Here is an 11673-nt window from a genome sequence, read left to right as displayed (position 1 = left end):
AAAGAGATCGACTGCTAACCAAAAGGTTGGGGGGTTCAAAGCCACAAGCTGCTCTGTGGGAGGAAGATGTGGCAGTCTGCTTCCGTAGAGATTTGTAGCCTTGGAAACCCTATGGGGTTGCTATGAGTCAGTATTACTGGTAAGACTGAGACAGACAGACATGCAGAGCAACACACACGCACACACATACACATTCATCCATAATCAGATGTTCAGTGAGTATATGGAGATATATATATATATATATATATATATATACTCTCAAGATCTGGATGGATTAAGAGATATATCTGGGAAGGTGGTAAACTTTGTAGATTAGTTGAACCAAGTAGCATATCTGATCCTATTTCTCTATGATCTCCTTCTACTATAGAAGCTGTTCAAGCTAAAACTTGATTTCTTGGCCTTCAATGAAGGTATGGCTGAGCATATGTCACAGCTATGGCTTATGAGGCATAAGCAAAACTCTAATTCTCTTTCTCCTTTTATAATGTTCTCTTTCTCCTTTTATAATGTTCAGAGCTTGGGCCTAATGCTGCAACACTGATGTTTGAACCAAAAGACTGAAGCCTAGATGCTGAGGATAGCAGAGCAGAAAGATAAAAACTGAACCATTGAGAAGCTGCATCAGCTTCCCTTGTCCTGTCTTTCTCCTAGACTTTATAATAGGTAATAAATCGACGGCACTGGGTCTGGGTAATAATAATAATAGCAACAACAATAATATACTCCTTTTTACTTAAGCCACTGTAGACAAGGTTTGGGTTTGTTTGCTGGTTTGTTTGTAACTCAATGCTTTCCTGACTGATAAAAAGAAAGATTATAATGAGATAATAATTGAAGCCCTAGAAGTATATGAGATTACCCATGGAATGTTATAGAGTAAGATAAGAAGAGGACCTAAGGCAGAATCCTGCAGAATCTAGTATTTAAGAAAAAAAGAGTCTTAAAAAAAAAAAAAAGATTATTAAGAAGTAATAATAGGAGAAATAGAAAGCAACTAGTAGAATGTGGTACCACTGAATCCCAGGGAAGGAAGCATCATACAAAAGGAGGAAGGTTCGATGGACTCAAATGGTTCAGAGAGCCCAAAAAAGAAAATTTAAAACTGTCATTTAGATTTAGCAATTAGTAGATCATTGGTGACCTTGGAAAGAGAAGTTTCAGTGAAATATGAATGGTGGAAACCATAACATAGTAGATTAAGGAGAAAATGGTAAAGAAATAAGAGAAAAATAACAGACAACTCTCTCAAAGATTTGTTTATGAAGGAGAGGAAAAAAGTCAGTACTTACTGAGCAATATGGGGTTGTAAAGGATTAAATAAAGGGTCTTTGTTGTTTGTGAAAGTGGTTTATTTTTGTTCAAGTGCTAATGAAGAGGATAGTCAGTGGATGAAGGTCCTAGTTATGAGTAGATGAGGCATCTCTTCTACTGGAAAGGAAAGAAAGGATTCCAAGTGCTATGTTGTAAGGAGTCATAAGAATGTGAAGATCTTCCTTTCTCTATGATGTAATAGAAGAGTAATGGGGAATTTGGAGGCATAAGAAGTATAAAAAATGGAGATCATCTGAGATAAGAGCCTTGGGGGAAAAATCAACGAAGAAAATTGAATTTCTGTGTGCAGTTGAGAGTTTGATCAACGTTGAAGAACATAAAATTATAACAGCAACTATTCATTTGGTTGCAAATTTTCTCTATGGGTGAATATTCACTAGCCTGAATATAGAGGCAAGATGGCTGGGCTGACCTAGGTTAGGGTTGTGAAGTGCTGGATGGCTGGAAGGACAATTGGGCAATAATGTTTAGAATATTACCAGCAAGACACTATCCTACAGTGTCTATGTTGGAGAGGAAGGAATGAAAATCAGGAAAAAGCATAGGGATCATAAAAGAGAGGAAGTTGAGAGATGAACTTCTACCATTTACAATGGGTTTACAGAATATATGCAGTAGGACTAAAACAAGGGAAGAAACAACATACGGAAATATGATCAGGAAGTATGAAATATGATTCTGTATTAAAAAAAAAAAAGAGCTATAGCAGTCCTAAAGGAAGGCTATGTTTCCAAATTGGAAAAACCTCTACCCTGCTTTCTATTTATAATTAACTGAAAAAATTTCATGAGATTTTTCCTAACAAGCTATAAATTAGAAGACGCGAGCAACAGCTGGGTGGTTCTGTGTTAACGTGCAAAAAAATGGTAAATGAAATAATCACCCGGAAGTATTTAGTTACTAATTTATCCATTGTATTTCACAGGTGGTTGTTGTTGTTGTTTTCAAGGTACCTGATTTTTAATTGAATGATTGTTTCTCAAATCGATTTATTGTTGTGCACAGGTTCACATTAAGCATTCATGAACAAATCAATTCTGGGCTTTATATAACCTTGAAATAACTTATTTGGCACCCTGTAGACAAAACAGCATGATGATTTTCCACTCGGATGTTTTATTATCACAGAGTGACTGCTCCAGAGAACTCTTTTCCCAATCCTTGCTTTTCTCCAACACTTTTTTCTAATTACAGATAAGCATAATCAAATATGAAAGCAATTCAAGCCCAGCAAGAGAGTTACTCCTGCTATCAAACCAAGTTTGACTAGGAGTAATTGCCATTCTGACAACTGCTGTAGCTTTCCATAACCCCCTACAGTGACTTCTCTAGCATCTAACTTTTCTAGCATTACCAAAGTGTATTATCTCCCAATGAGAAAAATCATTGATTTGTGAACATACAGCCGACCTAAGCGTGTTCAAAAGCTAGGTGGTGGGATGGTGTTCATTTTCACTTATTACCCTCCCAACTTTTTATCAATGAAGCCACATCAAGACCTACAAATTAGGTGTCAAGGAAGGAGAGTTACAGAATATGCCTCCCTGGGATTTTTGGAAATTCACAGATTACAAGTAAACATGTGTGCATCCGACATATACAAAACTCAGTCAGTCTTTCTACAAAGAAGCTAAAGGATTGGTACTGATGCTTGGTTGGTTACACTTTGACAAACACCTCAACAGACATTTATTGAGTGCTAACACCCACTTTTTAAGGTATCAACCACTTTCTGAGGGTAACAGTTTGCATCTCCAACAGATTTAAGTTTGAGGCATCAAACATTCCAAATTTCACCACAAATAGTATTGAATTGGCAAATGCTTCAGTGTCTTATTATATGCTAAAAAAACAAACCAAACCCATTGCCTTCCAGCAAATTCCAACTCATAGCGACCCTAGATGAGAGAGTAGAACTGCCCTATAGAGTTTCCAAGGAGTGGATGGTGGATTCCAGCTGCTGACCTTTTGATTAGAAACCATGGCTTTTAATCACTGTACCATCAGGGCACCCTTATCATAGGCAGAGGGTCTAAATTGCAGACATTAATGATTTTTATTAGCTTTTTTAAAGATTTACATTAAATAGAGAATATCTACAGTTTATCAGCAAAGTTGTATCCATGCATTGGCTTTGAATTCAAATGGATATTCATCTACAACTCTGCCTTTATCAGAGATTTTTTAAGTATTTATTCTTAACTGAGAGCACATTTAAAATAGTTTAATTATATGTCTGATTTGGTGCTTAGAAAAGTCTATTCTTTTAATAGATGTGTACTATTTAAGCTTCTCCATTTACTACTTCTCACTAGTGCTATTTTTAACACTTTGCTCTATTACCTGCCTAGCAGCCATTTCAAAGAATCTTTATTTGAGTTTCTTCATCTGAAATTAATTAGACAAAGGAAATTATTTAGCCCACTTATTAAAATTTATTTTAAAAAAGTCATAGTCTGTTTTTATAATAACACTTTATAAGAAAGACTATGAAGTTTCCATATCGTTCTAGGGTTCATGTTTAAGACCATAGCTGTTCACTAATTTTCACTGTACGTGATCTCAGAGAAAGCATTTCTGCAGCATCAAAGGGCTGCATCAAAGGATTAGTCAACCTTCCTTTGGGGTAGGAAGTTTTTTGTCTTTATCACAGAAGATTCATCATATTAAATGCTTTTTTTAATGTGGTTTTGTTTAATTCCCATCTGGGTTTTTGTTTAATTCCCATAAGAAAATAATCCGACTTCACTTCTGTGGAAATTGGTACTTTCCAAAATCTTTCTTCGGTGAAAACCTGAAAATGAAAGTACTAAAAATTGAAGATTTACAACAACTTAAATGGAGAAAAAACAGTGCCTCTGTGTACCCCACTCTCCCACAGCCCAGAGTCCCTTTGTCTGAGTGACTTTGCAAACCAGAGAAAGCCCAAGCTCGATCTCCAGGGGCTTTTCTGGTCTCAGTGCATCTGGGAAGATATCATAGAGCTTTCAATCAATAGTCTCCCAAATTCCACAAACAATTACTTTATCCTCAAGGGTCTATGAGAGGGGTAAAAGGGCTTTAGGGTCTCCAATCCACAAGTAAGATGGGAATTCATAAAGCTTACATCTGTTGCAGTTGTGACTCAGCTTGCTCTTTGTTTATCAATTACCTACTTAAAGATGCAAACTAGGAGAAGAGGACAGAAGGCAAACAAAAAAACACAAATGAATTAGCCAGTTTGCCTAAATCTTTCCCTGGGAAAATACAGGTTAGCGAAATAACCTACACAGGCTGATGGTTTTTAACCTGACATCATTTTAGTACTCTATAAAGCAATGAATATGAATTAAAACTGTCACTGTAGCGCATTAAGAAACACTTTTAAATTGCATGAAATGTCAGTATTTTGATGAATCTCTAAAAGAAGCACGTGTCACATGAAAATATTCTTACTACTCAGAGAATAAAAGTGGCGTATTCCCAATTTTGTCATTTGGCAGAAAAATGAAATGGTTTTCTTCTCTTCTCAAACAGTAAGGAAAATCTAAACAACATTTTTCTCAGATCAAAACAGGGAAAGGAACCTTGTAAGTCTTGTTTTTTCTATTAGAAAAAGGCTTCCAGGAATCAGACATCAGACATTTTGAGTGACTGTACACCATCGTAGTATTCATATGAAATCTGCATTTCTTCTAGTTCGTTTAAAAGCATTCATGAACACAATACACTTTGTTTTGAGTCTCCCCCCAAAGATGTGCTTCATATAAAAGCATGTTATGTGCAGTGTTCTATAACCTTGCTATCATGGTAGCTAATTAAGACACAGAGTTTAAACTATATTGAAGGTTAACTTGGTCATAATTAATATTTATAAATATCTAATGAAGATTTTATATTTTGCGATATGAAAACCATTTATTTTGGAAAATACACAGATATAAAGATACTAATACTCAATAATGATCTCCTTTTAAACTTGCTGCAGTGTTTCTGTTAGGAGAACTAAAATTCCTCTCCCCATCCTTCATCCTATGAAATAGCTAACTTTTCTTCCTAATCATCTCCACATTCCACTGTCATATTATAGAACCCCAAGTGACTTGAGTTCCTTCCTTACAAAAGCAATCCATGACATCACTGAAGTCCCTGTAGAAGCATCAGGAAAGAGTCTCAAAAAGATGTAGCTGCTAAATTTTTAATCCCGACTAATATCGATGGCACTGGGTAATAGCTGCACTAGAAGACAACAGTTAGCTAATTTATTAGACAGAGTCCAATCTGCATGCCTATATTGAAGATAAATTTTTGTTAGAGTATAACTTATGTGTTCACTACACAGGGCATGGTATGGAAGTAGAAGCTAAACCAGGGTTTTCTGTGAAATGCAATGTTGTGAAATTCCAAAAAACCTGCATATATCAAACACATTTTAATGATCTCAATCAAGCTGGTGTATTTTAATTAAAACAAATAGTTACACTGATAACAAAAACATGCACAGAATCATCACTCATGGACATTCTTATTATTTTTTCCTAATTTAGACATTTACTAATGATATGACCTTTATAGTTGTTGCTTTATTGCCCGAATTTTTTGAGTAAAGAATATTACTATCTGTTAATAAACCTAACAAGGAGTTATTTTGTTGTTCGCTAATATAGAAGAAACCCTGGTGATGTAAATGGTTAAGTACTAGGCTGCTAACTCGAAGGTTGTTTTGAATCCACCCAGCAGCTCCGTGGAAGAAAAGACATGACAATCTACTCCTGTAAAGATTCTCCACCCCCATTGCTGTTGAGCAGATTCCAACTCATAGTGCCCCTATAGGACAGGTTAGAACCACCCCATAGGATTTCCAAGGCTATAATCTTTACAGAAACAGATTGCCACATTTTTCTCCCACTTAACCACTGAGCCATCAGCCTAGCAAAATTTATGGGGCAGCTCTACTCTGTCACATAGGGTTGAAATTGACTCAATGGCACACAACAACAACAACACTACACTGTGGAAGCTCTCTCTATAAAGTTCCATTTTTATGTTAGAAGGATATATTTCTCAAAAAAAAGAACAAATATTAAATATTATTGTTGTTAACATTTTAGGTGTTGTCAAGTTGATTCTGACACATATCAACCCCATGTGGCAGAGTAGAACTGCTCCAAAGGGCAATCTTTAGTGGAGCAGATCGCCAGGTCTTTCTCCCACCGAGCAGCTGGGTAGGTTTGAACTGCCAGCCTTTGGGTTTGCAACCAAGCACTGAAACATTTGCACCACCAGAGTTCCTTCAATATTAGTGGATGTCATAGTATAATAAAAATATGGATAAATTAATCCCTCTTACTGCATATTTTATTTTCATAAAATGAGATCACTAGCACTATCTACTGAAAGGGCAGCATCAGCATCATACCACTTGGGTATGCTAAAACTAGAGGTATGGACCATGCCAATTATATGTAGAAAGACAATCTATGTATACCAATACATGATTTAAACCATATAGTTATCAAATGTTTTTCTCGTGGTTTTCATTGTCCTAAAATCATAAAACTATCGTAACCGCATAGGAAGATGATAGGCTGGACACAAGTTTATTGATCTAAGAAAAAATATGCCCAGGGAGTCTGTTTTAACCCCATAAAGATAAGGAGCTTCATTTCAAAAATAGTTTCTTTAGTGACCTGAAATTAAAGGATATTTCTACTGGCCCTGCCAAAGAGGATGATGCGAGCTGAATCAAAAAGTAAGGGAAAGTATGAGGGAAGGAAAGCAAGTCTGAAGGAGATTGTAACAGAATTGAAGATCCGTAATCCTGGGAGGCAGCACTGTCTTAGACAGTAAGTGACTCATGCCCAAGACTCAACCTACCAAGTGAGATTGAAGAGCATGGAGTTGGGAGCATAATATAATTGTACTTTTCAAAATAGGCGGAAGTATTGTTTTAAAGAACAATTTATTTTGTGAAAAGCAAACATTAAATTATGTGGTTTATTTTTCTTTCTCAATAAAATGAAGCTTTTTGGAAACAGCATTCTCATGAATCCCTTGACCAATAAATTAATTTACATTTTGCAGCAAAACGTACAAAACATAAGGTTTACTCTTCACTGAATCATTTAAATTGTAGGGATAAAAATAAAATAATTCCTTTTCAAGTGTTTGGGACAGATAACTGAAACCTCTACTAAACATAAAAAAAATAAAAGTAACATATTTGAATTATATATACCGTCAAGGGAGTGTTGTCTGAAAGTTTCATATGTTAAATATGGGTTTAATTTGAGAATTTCCATTTTTCCAATTTAGGTTGAGATAAGTGCTCTTATGACAACTTGTGTTAATGAAGCTAAACCTCAAAGAGTTTATTCAGTGAGCCCAGAAGTAGTGAATATCTCCATGAGGGAGATGATATCATAAGCAACATTGATTACTATTGCTTTTTCTAGTGTCTGGGATTTTACTGGTTATTTGTGTAAGTGCATAATCATTTTTAACATTCTTGCATTATTTATTATATGGGTGTTGACTTCCACAGGTACCTATTGTAAGATATTGCATAGACTTTCATAGCAGTACTCTGAAATCACATTGGAAATTGGTACATATATCGCTGATTTATATGAATCTAGTACATCATCTCTTTTGACCTCCAAACGTTCCATTTCTATCAGCAACATAACACACTCAGAAGTCATAAAAGGAGTGACAGCTGCGCAGTGGATAGTCAGCCTGTTTAGAGACTGATTTTACAATCAAGGCTAAATGCCTTCAACGTTAACCACAGAGATTCTAGATCACAAAGTCACAGTTCCCCTGATGCCTAGTTCAGCTGAGCAACTTGACAATAAAAGTAAATCACATATTTTTGCCAAGTGATAATATAATTTAACAGTAAAACAAACCAACAAACAAAAAAAGACAGGCACCTGAAAGTAGAAGAGATTTTAATATCTTAAGGATGACTTTAGGGCACACAAAGGGAGGATATAAAATGTTAGACAAACAGGTGATATGCAGAGAAGGCATGAAAATCTATCACTTTGCATTTGTCATACCTGTATTTCCTTAATTTCTTTTGCATCCACATTTGTTTGCCACCCCTTCCTACAAGCCTTCAACATTTCTTTAAGAAACAAATCTAATAAACCTATTTTCAGTCAGGAGAGAGACCCATAATTTCCATTAGGAGAAAAAATGTGTCACAGACAGGGAAGCAATTTTTGACAAGTTTTCTTTTTTTTTTTTTCCACTTTGGCTGCTAAAAAATTGCTTTTCCTCCATGGAATAGTAATCTTCAGCCTCTTACAGATGTGGAGGTTAGGATAAAACCAACATCCCCACATACCGGAGAAAAATATCTTACAGCTTATTTTCCTGGAAGCGCAATGGCGGTGATCTAGGCTTCCTGCTTCACGAGAGCACAGTGAATCATGATGGCTCCTACAGGTCCCCTGGGTCTGGCCAAGCTTTCATCTCTGCCTTGGTTTCTCTAAGAGCCACTTTTCTTTACTGTTCCTGCCTGTACTGAAAACCTGCGCTTGGGGAGTTTGGCCTCCCTGCTTGTTTGGGCAGAACTAACAAAAGTAAGACCATTTTGTAGAATTTGGCAATTTTTAGACACCTAGCTGTGGATACTTGAGCTGTAAAACTGAAATGTGCCTGCTTGCTTTGCACAGTACAAATAAAAACTACTTCTCCAAATTATCATTAAAACACCAGGGTTTTCCCAGCGAACTGTATTCTTCCAAAAATATGGATAGTTTATCTTTTCAGGGTTGATGGCTGCTTTTATTTAGTAAAAATCATTTCCTTTGTTCCTTTTCTTTCTGTCACATTATTCAAGGTAACAAATACTCCATGGCAGAAACTGGTCCTAAGGGAAGCCTGTTTAAACCCAATGGGGGAAATGCTGAACTTTCTATGTTCAAAAGCTCTCTATCATCTAACGTTGTATTGTCTTGGCTGATTCCTGTGAATTATATGTTTCTTTACACCTAGGAAAGGTGCTAGGCAAAAGCCTACTTTTCAGCATGTCACATTCCATGTATTGGGAAATGTAATCATTTTGCCCAACTTTGATGTTTTTTAAATATCAGACTTAACACGATACAAATTTTTCCAGGCAAGATGAAAATGTATAATTTTTTTTTTTTTAATCCCCTTAGTTCGCAAGCTTTCTGGTTATTAACCATTCCTTTCTGACCTTTATGCTTTTACCCTGCATGTAAATGGTCAGCGAACTGGAAAACCTGTGATTTCCATGAATGAAAGTAATTAATCGCACACATAGGAATAAGGAATGCGTGGATTATTATAGAGGTTCTTCTCCTCCACATCCCACATGACACATCCTACAAATTAAACAAAATATAAAATCTAATACATGGAGGTGATAATCAAATCACAAACCAGTTAGTAAAAGAAACGTGCATTTTTAGAGCCACCTGAAGATTAAAAGTATAAGCAAATCTATTACCTACCATGTCCCCCAGCCTTGTTTTCACGAAGTTTTGAAATTCACAAGGGTGAAATTAAGCATAAAAGAGTGAGCACTACTAGAAGAAAATGAGGTATTTGTGCTTTAGTGATAGAATTCCTGCCCTCTATGCTGGAGACCTGGGCTTGATTCTGAGTCAATATGCCTCATGTGCAGCCACCATCAGTGCAGGCTTTCGTGTTGCCATTATGCTGAACAGGTTTCAGAGGAGCTTCCTAAGACAACCTAGGAAGAAAGACCTGGCTATCTAATTCTGAAAAGTAGTCAATGAAAACCCTATGGATCACAGCAGTACAATTCCCAACTGATCATGGAGATGACACAGGGCTGGGCAGTGTTTCATTCCATTGTGCATGGGGTCACCATGAGTCACTGACCAACTCAATGCAGCTAACAACAACAACTTGATGCAAAGCCCAGGACTGGAGACATTCCAACCATTTGTAAATGTAAGTTTCATAGCTGGAAAAAGCATAAAGATCACCCAAATCTTTGGTAATTCTCCAATTCTATAAAAACCAAAACCAAGCACATTGTCATCGAGTTGATCCTGACTCAGACTCACAGTGACCACATAGGACAGAGTAGAACTGCCCCATAGAGTTTCCAAGGAGTGCCTGGTGGGTTCAAACTGCCAACTTTTTGGTTAGCAGCCATTGCACTTAACCAGTACGCCACCAGGGTTTCCTCCAATTCTATACAACCCTATAAAATAGGGAGACTATTGTACTTTCAGGAGCCCCAGTGGTGCAGTGGCTAAGAGCTTGGCTGTTTAAATCCACCAGTAACTCCTTGGAAACCCTATGGAGCAGTTCTTCTCTGTCCTGTAGGGTTGCTATGAGTTGGAATCAACTCGATGACAACAGGTTTGTTTTTGTTTGTTTGTTTTGTTTATATGTTTGTTTGGTTACTTTCTAGACTAACAGAATATATTATTCATAGATTAATTAATCAGTTAAAAATTATTTTTAGTGCTTGCTTTGGCAGCACATATACTAAAATTGGAACGATACGGAGAAGATTAGCATGGCCCCTGCACAAGGATGACAGGCAAATTCACGAAGCGTTTTTAGACACATGAGGCTATATGGGCAGCTCCTGTCTGGATGGGAGATGAGAGGGCAGAGGGCGTCAGAAGCTGACCAAATGGACATGAAAATAGAGAGTGGAAAGAAGGAGTGTGCTTGTCTCATTAGAGGGAGAACAACTAGGATATAGCAAGGTATATATAAATTTTATATGACAGACTGACTTGATTTGTAAACTTTCACTTAAAGTACAATAAAAAAGTTACTTTTAAAACTCAAAAAGGATGGCTCCCATGCTTTATTAAACAAAATATTTCTGACATTTTAGAAAACAAATTAATTGTCTAGCTAAAAAGAAATATAACATTCACTTGGAAGAAAGAACAAATACAACAATCAAAAAATTAACTAAAAAGAAAAAAAATAATGAGGATAAAGCCCATTTGCTTAAAACATAAAACAAAAATTAGATAGCTTTACACTGTGGTATTGACATAAATTATAGATGTATAAATGATTATTGGAATACTAAAGAAAATAGAGAAACAGATTTTACAGAATACAATATACCAGAAAGGAGACATTACAAATCAAAATTTACTACAGGAAAATGTTTTCATTAGTTGGAGTCAGTGATATATAGAATAAAAAATAACCACCTCATATATGAAATAAAATCAGAACTGGGTTAATGAGTTTAAAATAATTGTTCAAGTTACGATTGCTGTGTAATAAACCACCCCAAAACTTAGAGGCATAAAACCTCCCAATATTCAGTTCCTCAGAAGAAAACGTGACAGCTGGAAGTATGTTGTTGGCTGG

At 36.1% G+C, this 11673-nt stretch overlaps 1 pseudogene; it reads left to right on the top strand.

Moving 5' to 3' along the window:
• The first annotated feature begins 10794 nt into the window (after positions 1 to 10794).
• Positions 10795 to 10894, top strand: LOC126076635 (uncharacterized; annotated as a pseudogene).
• Positions 10895 to 11673: the final 779 nt, after the last annotated feature.

Source organism: Elephas maximus, chromosome 4, assembly GCF_024166365.1.
Source record: "Elephas maximus indicus isolate mEleMax1 chromosome 4, mEleMax1 primary haplotype, whole genome shotgun sequence".
Taxonomy (NCBI): domain Eukaryota; kingdom Metazoa; phylum Chordata; class Mammalia; order Proboscidea; family Elephantidae; genus Elephas; species Elephas maximus.
The sequence above is the reverse complement of the archived record's forward strand: the minus strand, read 5'-3'. Positions and strand labels throughout refer to the sequence as shown.